General features: G+C 35.3%; 1 protein-coding gene across 1 annotated transcript in view; it reads right to left on the reverse strand.

Annotated features, from left to right (window-relative positions):
- LOC135123946 (insulin-like receptor) overlaps positions 1-12316 on the reverse strand; it is a 73979-nt gene that overhangs the window by 60958 nt on the left and 705 nt on the right. The gene's annotated exons all lie outside the window — the stretch shown is intronic.

Here is a 12316-nt window from a genome sequence, read left to right on the forward strand (position 1 = left end):
TGTTGTTCAAAGAATATGTGAAGTAAGAAAAAAAGGCAAAATATAATCCCCGCCCACCCACCTGATCTCAATTGTAATGATTCTTTTTATTCTTAGAAAACTTACACGGTTAAACATGGTATATTTTTGTAACGAAATACGGATTTTGCAATTAGGCTCCGCCCCTAGGTATGCCAACGAATAAAAACTTCTTTACTCTTTAGATCAGGGCAGATATGGGTGGGGCTTAATCTCTGGCTTTCATTTTTTCTTAATATACATATGTAGTATCTTTGATTAAAACGATACTCAAAAATATGTCTTACATGGTAATTTCTTGTAGAGAAATAATAAGGATTTTGCAATTATATTCCGTTCCTTTGGCTCTCGACGATTAATAAAAAAAATCATCACAATTGAGATAGGGCGGGTGGGCGGGGCTTATATTTTGCTTTGTTTCTTAATATACGTAGTCGTCTTTTTAGAACAAGAAACTTAAAGCATGTTTAAAATGGCAAACTCTTGTGGACAAATATGGATTAAGCCCCGCCCCTCGATCTGACAACGAATGAAAAATTCGTCACAATTGAGAATTGAGATCGGGGCGGGTATGGGTGGAGCCTAATCTTTGGCTTTATTTTTTTCTTAATATACATAGTATTCTTTAAACAACACCATACTCAAAAATGTTTTTAATCTCTCGTAGAGAAATAAAGATTTTGCAGTGAAGCTCCGCCCTCTTGGCTCACGACGAATAAAAAAAATCATCAAAATTAAGATAGGGCGGGTGGGCGGGAAGACATTTTGCCTTTTGTTTTCTTAATATGTGTAGATTCATTTCGACAACAAGAAACTTAAACCATGGTAAATTTTTGTAGTAAGTCCAGCAAATTTTTTGACTCCCTGTTGTAGAATAAGAAAGTTACGTATTTAGATCCACAATCGCGAAATATATATATCAAAAAATATTCTCCAAGATTCCAAGAGTTTTTAGTAATAATTTTACAAGTACAAGTAATGGTAATTTCCTATAAAAAAATAATAAGGATTTTGCAATTATATTCCGTTCCTTTGGCTCTCAACGATTAAAAAAAAAATCATCACAATTTAGACAGGGCGGGTGGGCGGGGCTTATATTTTGCTTTGTATCTTAATATACGTAGTCGTCTTTTTAGAACAAGAAACTTAAAGCATGTTTAAAATGGCAAACTCTTGTGGACAAATATGGATTAAGCCCCGCCCCTCGATCTGACAACGAATGAAAAATTCGTCACAATTGAGAATTGAGATCGGGGCGGGTATGGGTGGAGCCTAATCTTTGGCTTTATTTTTTTCTTAATATACATAGTATTCTTCGAACAACACGATACTCAAAAATATTTTTAATTTTTCGTAGAGAAATAAGGATTTTGCAGTGAAGCTCCGCCCTCTTGGCTCACGACGAATAAAAAAAAATCGTCACAATTGAGATAGGGTGGGTGGGGTAACATTTTGCCTTTTGTTTTCTTAATATGTGTAGACTTATTTCGACAACAAGAAACTTAAGCCATAGTAAATTTTTGTAGTAAGTCCAGCAAATTTTTTGAGTCCCTGTTGTAGAATAAGAATGTTACGTATTTAGATCCACAATCGCGAAATATATATATCAAAAAATATTCTCCAAGATTCCAAGAGTTTTTAGTCCCAAAAAATGACTCTTTCGGTGTATCTACACAAAAAAGAATAAGAAAAAAAAAAGTCAGGAAGCTCCATCAGTAAATTCTGACTGTAAATTCGTATTTAGTAGGTTCACATTAGTGGGTACAGCGAATTTTAGGAGCTCCCGTTGTGGAATAAGAAAGTTATGTAGATTCAAAATCGCGAAATTTTTCAAAAATTATTTTTCGAAATCACGGACCGACTATTTTTTCGATGTTTCCTTGTACAAATTATATATTTTAAACATGTTCTAAGTTTCATGTTGTGAAAAGAAGTCTACATATCTTAAAACAAAAGGACAAAATGTAAGCCCGCCCACCCGCCCTATCTTAATTGTGATGAATTTTTTTACTCGCCGTGAGTCAAGGAGGCGGAGTTTAACTGCAAAATACTTATGTCTTTACAAGAAATTAAAAACATGTTTTTGAGTATCGTGTTGTTCAAAGAATATGTACATTAAGAAAAAAAGGCAAAATATAATCCCCACCCGCCCACCCCATCTCAATTCTAATGATTTTTTTTATTCTTAGAAAACTTAAAACACGGTTAAAAATGGTATATTTTTGTAATGAAATACGGATTTTGCAATTAGGCTCCGTCCCTAGGTCTGCCAACGAATGAAAACTTCTTATGGGTGGGGCTTAATCTTTGGCTTTTATTTTTTTTAATATACATATGTAGTATCTTTGAATAAAACGATACTCAAAAACATGTCTTACATATTCCGTTCCTTTGCCTTTAAACCATTAAAAATAAATCATCACAATTGAGATAGGGCGGGTGGGCGGGGCTTATATTTTTTTTTTGTTTCTTACTAAACGTAGTCGTCTTTTTAGAACAAGAAACTTAAAGCATAGTCTTTTGAGGACAAATATGGATCTCGCAATTAAGCCCCGCCCCTCGATCTGACAACGAATGAAAAATTCGTCACAACACACACACAATAGAGATAGGGCGGGTGGGTGGGGCTACATTTTGCCTTTTGTTTTCTTAATATGTGTACTTATTTCGACAACAAGAAACTTAAACCATAGTAAATTTTTGTAGTAAGTCCAGCAAATTTTTTTGAGTCCCTGTTATAGAATAAGAAAGTTACGTATTTAGATCCACAATCGCGAAATATACATATCAAAAAATATTTTCCAAGATTCCAAGAGTTTTTAGTCCCAAAAAGTGACTCTTTCGGTTTATCTACATAAAAAAAATAAGAAAATAAAAAAAAATCAGGAAGCTCCATCAGTAAATTCTGACTGTGGATTCATATTTAGTGGGTTCACATTAGTGGATACAGAAAACTGCTGTGGAATGAGAAAGTTATGTAGATCCAAAATCGCGAAATATTTCAAAAAATATTTTCCGAGATTGCGGACTCTCCATTTCAAAAATCATTGAAGTATCCGTTTTCCGGTTTATACCATTTGATTCCTTGGAATTTTTTAGTCTCGTTTAACTGTTTTTTACGCCCGACAAGTCAGTCGTTCGTGGTTCGGAGACCAATAAAGCGGACGATGCCATTTCTTTATAAGTAGCGACATACAAAAAAAATAAAAACATTCACGAAGCTCCGTCGGTAAATTCTGAAGGCAAATTCGTACTCAGGAGACTCGGTTTACGGTTTATACCATGTGATTCCTTGGAGTTTTTTAGTCCAAGCAAGTGACATTTTGGGTGGAATAAATTATCAAAAAAATTCAAGACGTTCCTTTGGTCAATTCTAAACTCAAATTCGCATTCAGGGGGTTCAAATTAGTAGGAACAGCAAATTTCAGTAGTTGCCTTTGCCGAATAAACAAGTTACTTGGTTCCATAACCGGGTGATATTTCACAAAAAATGCTTCGAGATTACGGCATAATTAGCTATGTTGGATTACTTAGCCGACATTTGTTTTTTTTATATGTAAAAATATGATTCGTCATTGGTTGTTAACACGTTTTTGTAACTATTTTTAGAGATCGTTTGACTGTCACAGCGTGCGTCAGCGCCACCTAGAACGGTAGCTTGTTAACCTATCCTGTCAAATACAAACACCAAATACAAAAACACGATTAAATAAAGAAAAAAATGCACAGCAAAACAAACGGTACAACGATACAAATTACACCCTATTAGACTCAAAGTATCGACAAAATATATATAATTATCTGCCATCAATCGTTACTACAGACATTCGGGGCTACAACTACACCACTTTCGTTTCTTTCTTCCTCCATTATTAACTTCCAACTGGGAAATAACGCCGTATTTAACAGCAATAATTACCGTTTTTTACAGCAATTAAAACCTCACGGACACTTTTAAACGCACTTAATAATCATCCTCAACAAACTCGATACGTAAACAAAATAAACCGTTAGTATTTTTGCAAAAAATTACACTCGCACAAAATCAATACCGCCAACTTGACAAAAAATCCACCCGTGCATCTCGTTCCCTTTCATCCCATTTTCCTGTTCCCCGACCCTCTTTGCTTGAATGCTTCATCATGACAACCGAAAATGGATGAAGGGGGTCGCTGGATCGATACGTCATTAGTTGCACTTTTTCGTCACACTAATCGTCCAAACATGACTGGATTTTGTTTTCGCAACCCACAAAAGAAGTGTGAATAAACATCACGTCCAGCGTAATTGGGTCCAAATAATCAAACCATAACGACTCGAGAAACGGATTAATTAGTCATCTCGGTAAAAATTCGGATTCAAGTTAATAATGACTCGGATTGTATTTATAAAACGCTCAGTTTGTAAATTATAACGGGTCGGGTAATTAATTATCATGAAATACGGACGTCTGTCAACTTTATAGATTTCTTACGTTAAAAATAGAGTTTATTAGTTATAAGGCCCAATTCTGAATCAAACCCGTTAAAATTTAAAGGTTGTTAAAAAATAAACAGCCAATCAGATTTACGGATTTAACTCGTTACTATGGAAATTTGCAATTTAACACCCTTTAAATTTAACAACTTTGATTCAGAATTGCCCCTATAATCGGTTTGTTTTGATTGGCTTTGTGGAAAGTTTGGCAGCTTTTGGGTATTTTAACATTGCGGGTTTTGTTAATGCGCAGAACGCGATTTACATATTTCGCTTTATTTAAATTTAAATTTGTTGTGGTCGAAGGATCGGATTACTTTTGCTTTCATTTCAGTTGATTGCAATCGACTCTAAAAAGTTAAATTCGTCGTTTCGGTGTTAAATTAGCCAAGCTGCGGTACGTTTTTTGGCGTGAAATATGCAAACCGCGGTCACGTTTTTGTGATCACTGGGAGAATAATGTCATTGCAGTTGTCTGGGATCAATCAAGCTTGCAAAAGAATTCGGTGACTGTTGAGTATTTTGTGTCCTAAGAGGTTTGGAGTTGGCAAGGGATGATTGTTTAGACTGTTTAAATCAATTTTAACGCTGCGTTTCATTGAGTAATCAAATGAGAACTGTGTTTACTACAAAGGAATTTTAAATAAGGTCCAAAAATAACTATCCATGAACTGTCCGATGCCATAAGGAATGTAAACACACAGTTACACTGACGTCCGTCCAGTTCATCCATTTCTGTTTTATTTGTGTATTATTTTAGTCCTTATTGGCTTACAAATAGGGTCAAAAGGATACGCTTTGAATATACATGCGTAATTATCGCAGACGAAAATGGTCTACAAACGTTGAGACGTAAATGCTGCAGATTTTTTTCTTTGAAATTTCTTTAAAATTGTCGTTAATTAGGCACAGAAAGTGTCACAAATCTTCGATAATTTTTCGTCTCGGTGTCCTTGTCCGTCATTTAACGTGTCGTAATGAACTTGTTTTTGTTTTTTTACATATCAGCGAATTTTTATAAATAACTGCGAGGAAAAAATATGATATTTCACCGAACAAATATTAGTCTTTACTTTTCGCGCACCGCTGAATACCCAATAATTAATTCTTACACCCATAATGAATAGCCACTTTTCAGCTATTGTGGACTTGGCAGTGACGGATGAATTACACGCAATTTGCAAATTTAATCCAATCTGATCCATCTCCCGGCTTTATTACAACACGACGCATTTTTCTATTGACGAAATTTCTCGTAAACATGATAACGTCTTATCAAGATAATTATCACGTCGGGCAAATAGTCCAAAACGCCTCGATTTTTTCTAGTGGTTTCACTGTGACCACCTGACAACCATAACTGCGTCTGGAGTTGAGAGCGCTTATCCCGTCAATCAAATTTTACGACCCCGTGGCCTCGTGCCAGCTTCCATTTTTATCAATGAATAACAGACCGCTCTACGAAAACTAATAAATCTGTTTACCCGCCTAATTACGCATTCGCTTTTACCCTCTAGTTCGCGCGTTTTTATTTCAAGCTGCGTGACTAAGCCACGTAACTTTAAGCCAGGTGTTTGCTTGGGTTTTCGGCCTCCAGGACTTAAAAATATCGGACAAGCAGATGGCGTTTGAAAAAATTTTCTGTGACCGCACTAGCTGTTGATAAGTGCCACCACAGGTTTTATCGACGTTCGTGAGAATTTGACAGCGGCTGATTTCCGGGAATGTAAATATAATATTTTTTAATCAACTTGAAACAAAAAGATTAATTTCCGTTTTAATAAAGTGGTACTCGCGGATCAAATATTTCCAGATTTATTAGACGGCGTAATTAAATTTCATTGGCCCAAAGCCAGCCCATTATTCAGATGTTTTCTAAACTACTTCTATATCGAGCGCTTTAATAAAGAATGACATAGCGAGGCACCGAATTACGCCCACGGACCCAAATGTTACATTAAATATTGGGAGGTGTTGGACGTAATTAAAACCCACTATAGTTTTTTGGTGAACATGTTTGAATAAGTGCGGTACTCTGTAATTACTCATCGCGGTCGTCCCGAGCTCCCCTGAGTCTGTTCCTATTCATTATATTATTCAGTGATTTATAGCGCGACGAATGGATTATGTTTGAGACAAGACCGAATATTAGTTACAACTTCTTTTTCGATTAAACTGCAGCAGCGGGAACGTGATTTCGTGTCTAATATCGTTACCACGCGTTTTCCCATTTATTTATGTTGTGTAAGGTTCTCACAACTCGTTACGGCGAAAATTACAGTTATTACATTCAATATTCAAGCGAGGAAAAAACAACATTCAATAAATACTTCTGAGACAAAGTTCAGACTAAATCTCCACCACGAGCGAATTTCACAATTTGTATTATTTCGGTAATGAGCACGACTTGTTTGTGGTTTCGCAGATTTCACGCTCACTTGCTTTTGTTTGCTTTAAAAACAAGACGAGAACTTTCCGGTAATTACGGCGACTTTGTGGCTAAACTGGACAAGTAAAAAATTCACCAAGGCGATAACCAGTGAAAATTTTAACGTTTCCGCAGCTACGCTGACATGCTACAATTAGTAAGTAATGCAAAACGTTTATTTCTGACGAATTTTTTTTTTAATGCGCCAAATAGAGGACACGTTACTGCTAAATACAATGACTATTTATGTTGCTCAATCAAGCGAGTCCTCTTCTCGACGTTAAACATTTTCACCTCTGTCAAAAAAAAATCAGTTAGGTATTTGAAAGTACAATATTGACGTGGTTATTACGATAATTACATTTGTAACTGGGTGTTGACTCTAATTAATTTTATTATTGTTTAAATTAACTCGCCAATTACCTGCAGACTCCTGAATTTTTCCAGCTACTGTGAAAAGCCAAAAATAAACTCTTGAAGCTCTGTTTAAATTTAAATAAATTCTGTTTGTTTCTCTCAGTCAACTTTATTCAAATAGCCTGGAGTATTTTCGGTCTGACAAGTCTTGACAGAATCTAGGAAAAGTGCACGAACTCATGGTTTATAAATTTTAAGCTTTTCCTTGAACACTTTGTCCTGAAGCAGTTAGTGACAGGATAATGGAAATTAAAAAGGACAAAACCTAATTCAAGTAAAAATTGATTTTATATCTCGCTCCGGAGCTTCCCGGAAAAGTGCAACGAGTGAACTTTAATGAGTTTGTTCGTTAAAACATGCACTTTGGTTAATCCCCAATTTGGATCTACGTAAGAGCGAAACTCGTGACTCTGTATAAATGGTTACGAAATAAGGTTGAGTTTTTTAATCAATGTTTTATCAATTTGAATGTTTCATTATCTCGATAAAAAAATAGTGTTTTTTATGTTTTGATATGATGAAATTTTCTTACACAGGGCTCAAAATTTCAAAGTAGTCGGTTGGGAAGTTTCGAGGATCGTTTGTCTACCAACAATTTAGAACATCGTTTGTGGGATGAGTACCAAACGTACCATGAAAAATCGCAATTTCAAATTCAGTGTAAAATAAAGGTTGTTGACACTGTTTCCACACAAATATATATCATAAATTAATCGCAATAGTAACGGAAGTACCAAATCATATTTATTCACATAACGTCGTTAATAGTAACGTGAAATTAATGTTTTCATGGTAAAATTGAGTACGGAGGTGACCCATGATTCTTCAAAATGAGTACCAGAAGTACCAAAGTACAAAGTACGTTTCAGTAGAAAAGTACAAGTATTAGTGACATCCGCTCCTAATCAGGGGACGCCGAGATTCTTTCAAACTCCTTCAAGAACAAAACAAAAGGAGTCCGCGAGATTCTTTCAAACTACTTCAAAAACCAGACCTAAGAGATCCCCGAGATTCTTTTAAACTACTTCAAAATCCAAACAAAAGAAGTCCCCGAGATTCTTTTAAGCTACTTCAAAATCAAAACAAAAAGAGTCCCCGAGATTCTTTTAAACTACTTCAAAATTAAAACAAAAGGGGTCCGCGAGATTCTTTTAAGCTACTTCAAAATCAAAACAAAAAGGGTTCCCGAGATTCTTTTAAACTACTTCAAAATAAAAACCAAAAGAGTCCCCGAGATTCATTCAAACTACTTCAAAATCAAAAGAAAATGAGTCCCCGAGATTCTTTTAAACTACTTCAAAATCAAAACAGCAGGGGTCCCTGAGAATATTTCCAACTACTTCAAAAACAGAAACAAAAGTGGTTCCCGATATTCTTTTAAACTACTTCAAAATTAAAACAAAAGTGGTCCCCGAGATTCTTTCGAATTACTTCAAAAATAAAACAAAAGGAATCCCCGAGATTCTTTCAAATTACTTCAAAAACAAATCAAAAGGAGTCTCCGAGATTCTTTCAAACTACTTCAAAATCAAAACAAAAAGAGTCCCCGAGATTCTTTTAAACTACTTCAAAATCAAAACAGCCGGGGCCCCTGAGAATCTTTCCAACTACTTAAGAAACAGAACAAAAGGGGTTTCCGAGATTCTTTTAAACTACTTCAAAATAAATAAAAAAATCCCCGAGATTCTTTTAAACTACTTCAAAATCAAAACAACAGGGATCCCTGAGAATCTTTCCCACTACTTCAAAAACAGAACAAAAAGGATCCCCGATATTCTGTCAAACTACTTCAAAAACAAAACAAAACAAATCCCCGAGATTCTTTCAAATTACTTGAAAAACAAATCAAAAGGAGTCCCCGAGATTTTTTCGAACTACTTCAAAAATAAAATAAAAGGAATCCCCGAGATTCTTTCAAATTACTTCAAAAACAAATCAAAAGGAGTCTCCGAGATTCTTTCAAACTACTTCAAAAGCCAGACACCATGGACACCGAGATTTTTAAACCTACTTCAAAAACAAAACAAAAGGGGTCTCCGAGATTCTTTTAAAATACTTCAAAACCAAAACAGAAGAGGTCCACGAGATTCTTTCAAAGTACTTCAACAACTAGACCTAAGAGTTCTCCGAGATTCTTTTAAACTACGTCAAAATCAAAACAAGGATTCCTCGAGATTCTTTTAAGCTACTTCAAAATCAACACAAAAAGAGTCCCCGAGATTCTTACAAACTACTTCAAATTCAAAACAAAGGGGTCTCCGAGATTCTTTTAAACTACTTCAAAATCAAAACAAAAAGAGTCCCCAAGATTCTTTTAAACTACTTCAAAATCAAAACAGCAGGGGTCCCTGAGAATCTTTCCAACTACTTAAGAAACAGAACAAAAGGGGTTCCCGAGATTCTTTTAAACTACTTCAAAATAAAAAAAAAGTCCCCGAGATTCTTTTAAACTACTTCAAAATCAAAACAACAGGGATCCCTGAGAATCTTTCCCACTACTTCAAAAACAGAACAAAAGAGGTTCCCGATATTCTTTTAAACTACTTCAAAATTAAAACAAAAGGGGTCCCCGAGATTCTTTCAAACTACTTCAAAAACAAAACAAAACAAATCCCCGAGATTCTTTCAAATTACTTCAAAAACAAATCAAAAGGAGTCTCCGAGCTTCTTTCAAACTACTTCAAAAACCAGACACATGGTCCCCGAGATTTTTTAAACCTACTTCAAAAACCAGAGTGAGGTTCCCGAGATTCTTTCAAACTACTCCAAAAACATGACAAGGATCCCTAAGATTATTTCAAACTACTTCAAAATTAAAACAAAAGGAGTCCTCGAGATTCTTTCAAACTACTTCAAAAACAAAACAAAAGGGGTCTCCGAGATTCTTTCAAAATACTTCAAAATTAAAACAGAAGAGGTCCACGAGATTCTTTCAAAGTACTTCAACAACTAGACCTAAGAGATCCCCGAGACTCTTTTAAACTACTTCAAAATCAAAACAAGGATTCCTCGAGATTTTTTTAAGCTACTTCAAAATCAACACAAAAGAGGAGGTCCCCGAGTTTCTTTCAAACCAAATTACTTCAAAAATCAGACACAAGAGATCTCCGAGATTCTTTAAAAATTACTTCAAAAACTAGACCTGAGGAATGTCCGAGATTCTTTCAAATTACTTCAAAATCAAAACAAAAGGGGACCCCGAAATTTTTTCAACCTATTTCAAAAACCAGACACAAGGAGTCCCCAAGATTCTTTCAAACTATGTACTTCAAAAACAAAACAAAAGGAGTCCACCGAGATTCTTTTAGACTACTTCAAAATCAAAACAAAAGGAGTCCCCGAGATTCTTTCAAACTACTTCGAAAACAAGACAAGAAATCCCTGAGATTTTTCAAACTACTTCAAAAACAAGTCACAGGAGGTCTCAGGGATTCTAATAAATTGCTTCAAACACAATACACAGAAGGATTCCCAAGATTTTTTCAAAGTACTTCAAAAACAAGACCGAGGATCCGCAAGATTAATTCACATTACTTCAAAAACAAGACAAGGAATCCCAAAATTGTTACAAGCTACTTCGAAAACAAGAATCCCCGAGATTTGTTCGCTGTTCGCTGAGATTCTTTCAAACTACCTCAAAAGCACACACAAGAGGACCCCGAGATTCTTTTAAAACTACTTCAAAAACCAGCCAGAGGAGATTGACGAGATTCTTTCAAGCTAAGTACTTGAAAACCAAAACAAAAGGGGTCCCCGAGGTTTCTTCAAACTACTTCAAAAAACAGGCACAAGTGGTCCCTCAGATTCTTTCATACTACCTCAAAAACAAAACACATGGGGTCCTCGGGATTTTCTCAAATTACTTCAAAAACCAGACACAAAATTTCTCCGCGATTCTTTCAAATTACTTCAAAATTCAATTATAAGAGGTGTCTGAGATTATTTCTTACTTCTTCAAAATCGTGGTACTCCAGAGCACCAAGAAGTACTATTTTTTTCGCCCCTAGCTACCATTATATATGGAGAAAAATATTAAGTACACTTCACGCAACAAAAACGCGAGCAGGTAGAAAATCTCGCTGTTCTACTTTTACAGATATTGACACGGAAGTGTAATTAGTAGTTAATAAGTACATGACGAGAGAAAAACCTACGCATACTTTAATGAGTGATTTTCACCATTTAAAGCAAAACGTGGAAAACTAGAAATCTTGTAAATTTTCTGCGTTGAATAGAATCATAATCTAGGAAATAATTAAAAAAAAGTGAAATTTTAAAAATATAAGTACTATTAAAGGTCGAATTACACAACTGGAAGCTTGGCCAGTCTGGCTTGCACCATAATAATAAACAGTCGGCACTTACAACTAGCTTTAATTTCTTCAACCACCAACCCAGCAAGAACAACTCGTTCTCACGCTGAAACTTTATCCCAACTATTATCCCCCAAGTTTGCTCGACAATCTTACAGCTGTATAAACATCACTTAACAAAACTTCCGCCGGTTGCTTGTTTCAAAAGACAATAAAATATCGTTTGTCTAAAACACGAAAAAAAGTGTGGTTTCTCAAAAACTGTACAATTTGTTGATTATCTGATATTCCGAATATTGATTTATTTTTTATCGGAGTGACACATTCCACAAGTGAAAAACTGGTTTTGGTATCACGTCCTTAAACATTACACATTTATTTACCTTTGATAGCGGGTAGAACTATTATTTTGTGGAAAGACTGAAGTGTTTATTTGGCTTGAAATTATGGTGCGAAAAATGTATTCAATGGTTTTTCTGAAAAACCTGATGTGACCCGGATGTGTAACTTATTTTTTCTGGCAACGTCCATGGCAAAGAATAAAATCTCACGTCATTCCAGTGAAAATAAAAAGTGTTAATTCTGTTGCATGGTGTAACCGCCGAAATGTAATTGATTCGTCTCGGTGAGTACCAGAAGTACCACTGAGACAAGAGTCGGAAAG

The sequence above is a fragment of the Zophobas morio genome, unplaced genomic scaffold (assembly GCF_036711695.1).
Source record: "Zophobas morio isolate AGI-343-1 ecotype UQ-CSIRO unplaced genomic scaffold, CSIRO_AGI_Zmor_V1 ptg000002l, whole genome shotgun sequence".
Classification (NCBI taxonomy): Eukaryota; Metazoa; Arthropoda; class Insecta; order Coleoptera; family Tenebrionidae; genus Zophobas; species Zophobas morio.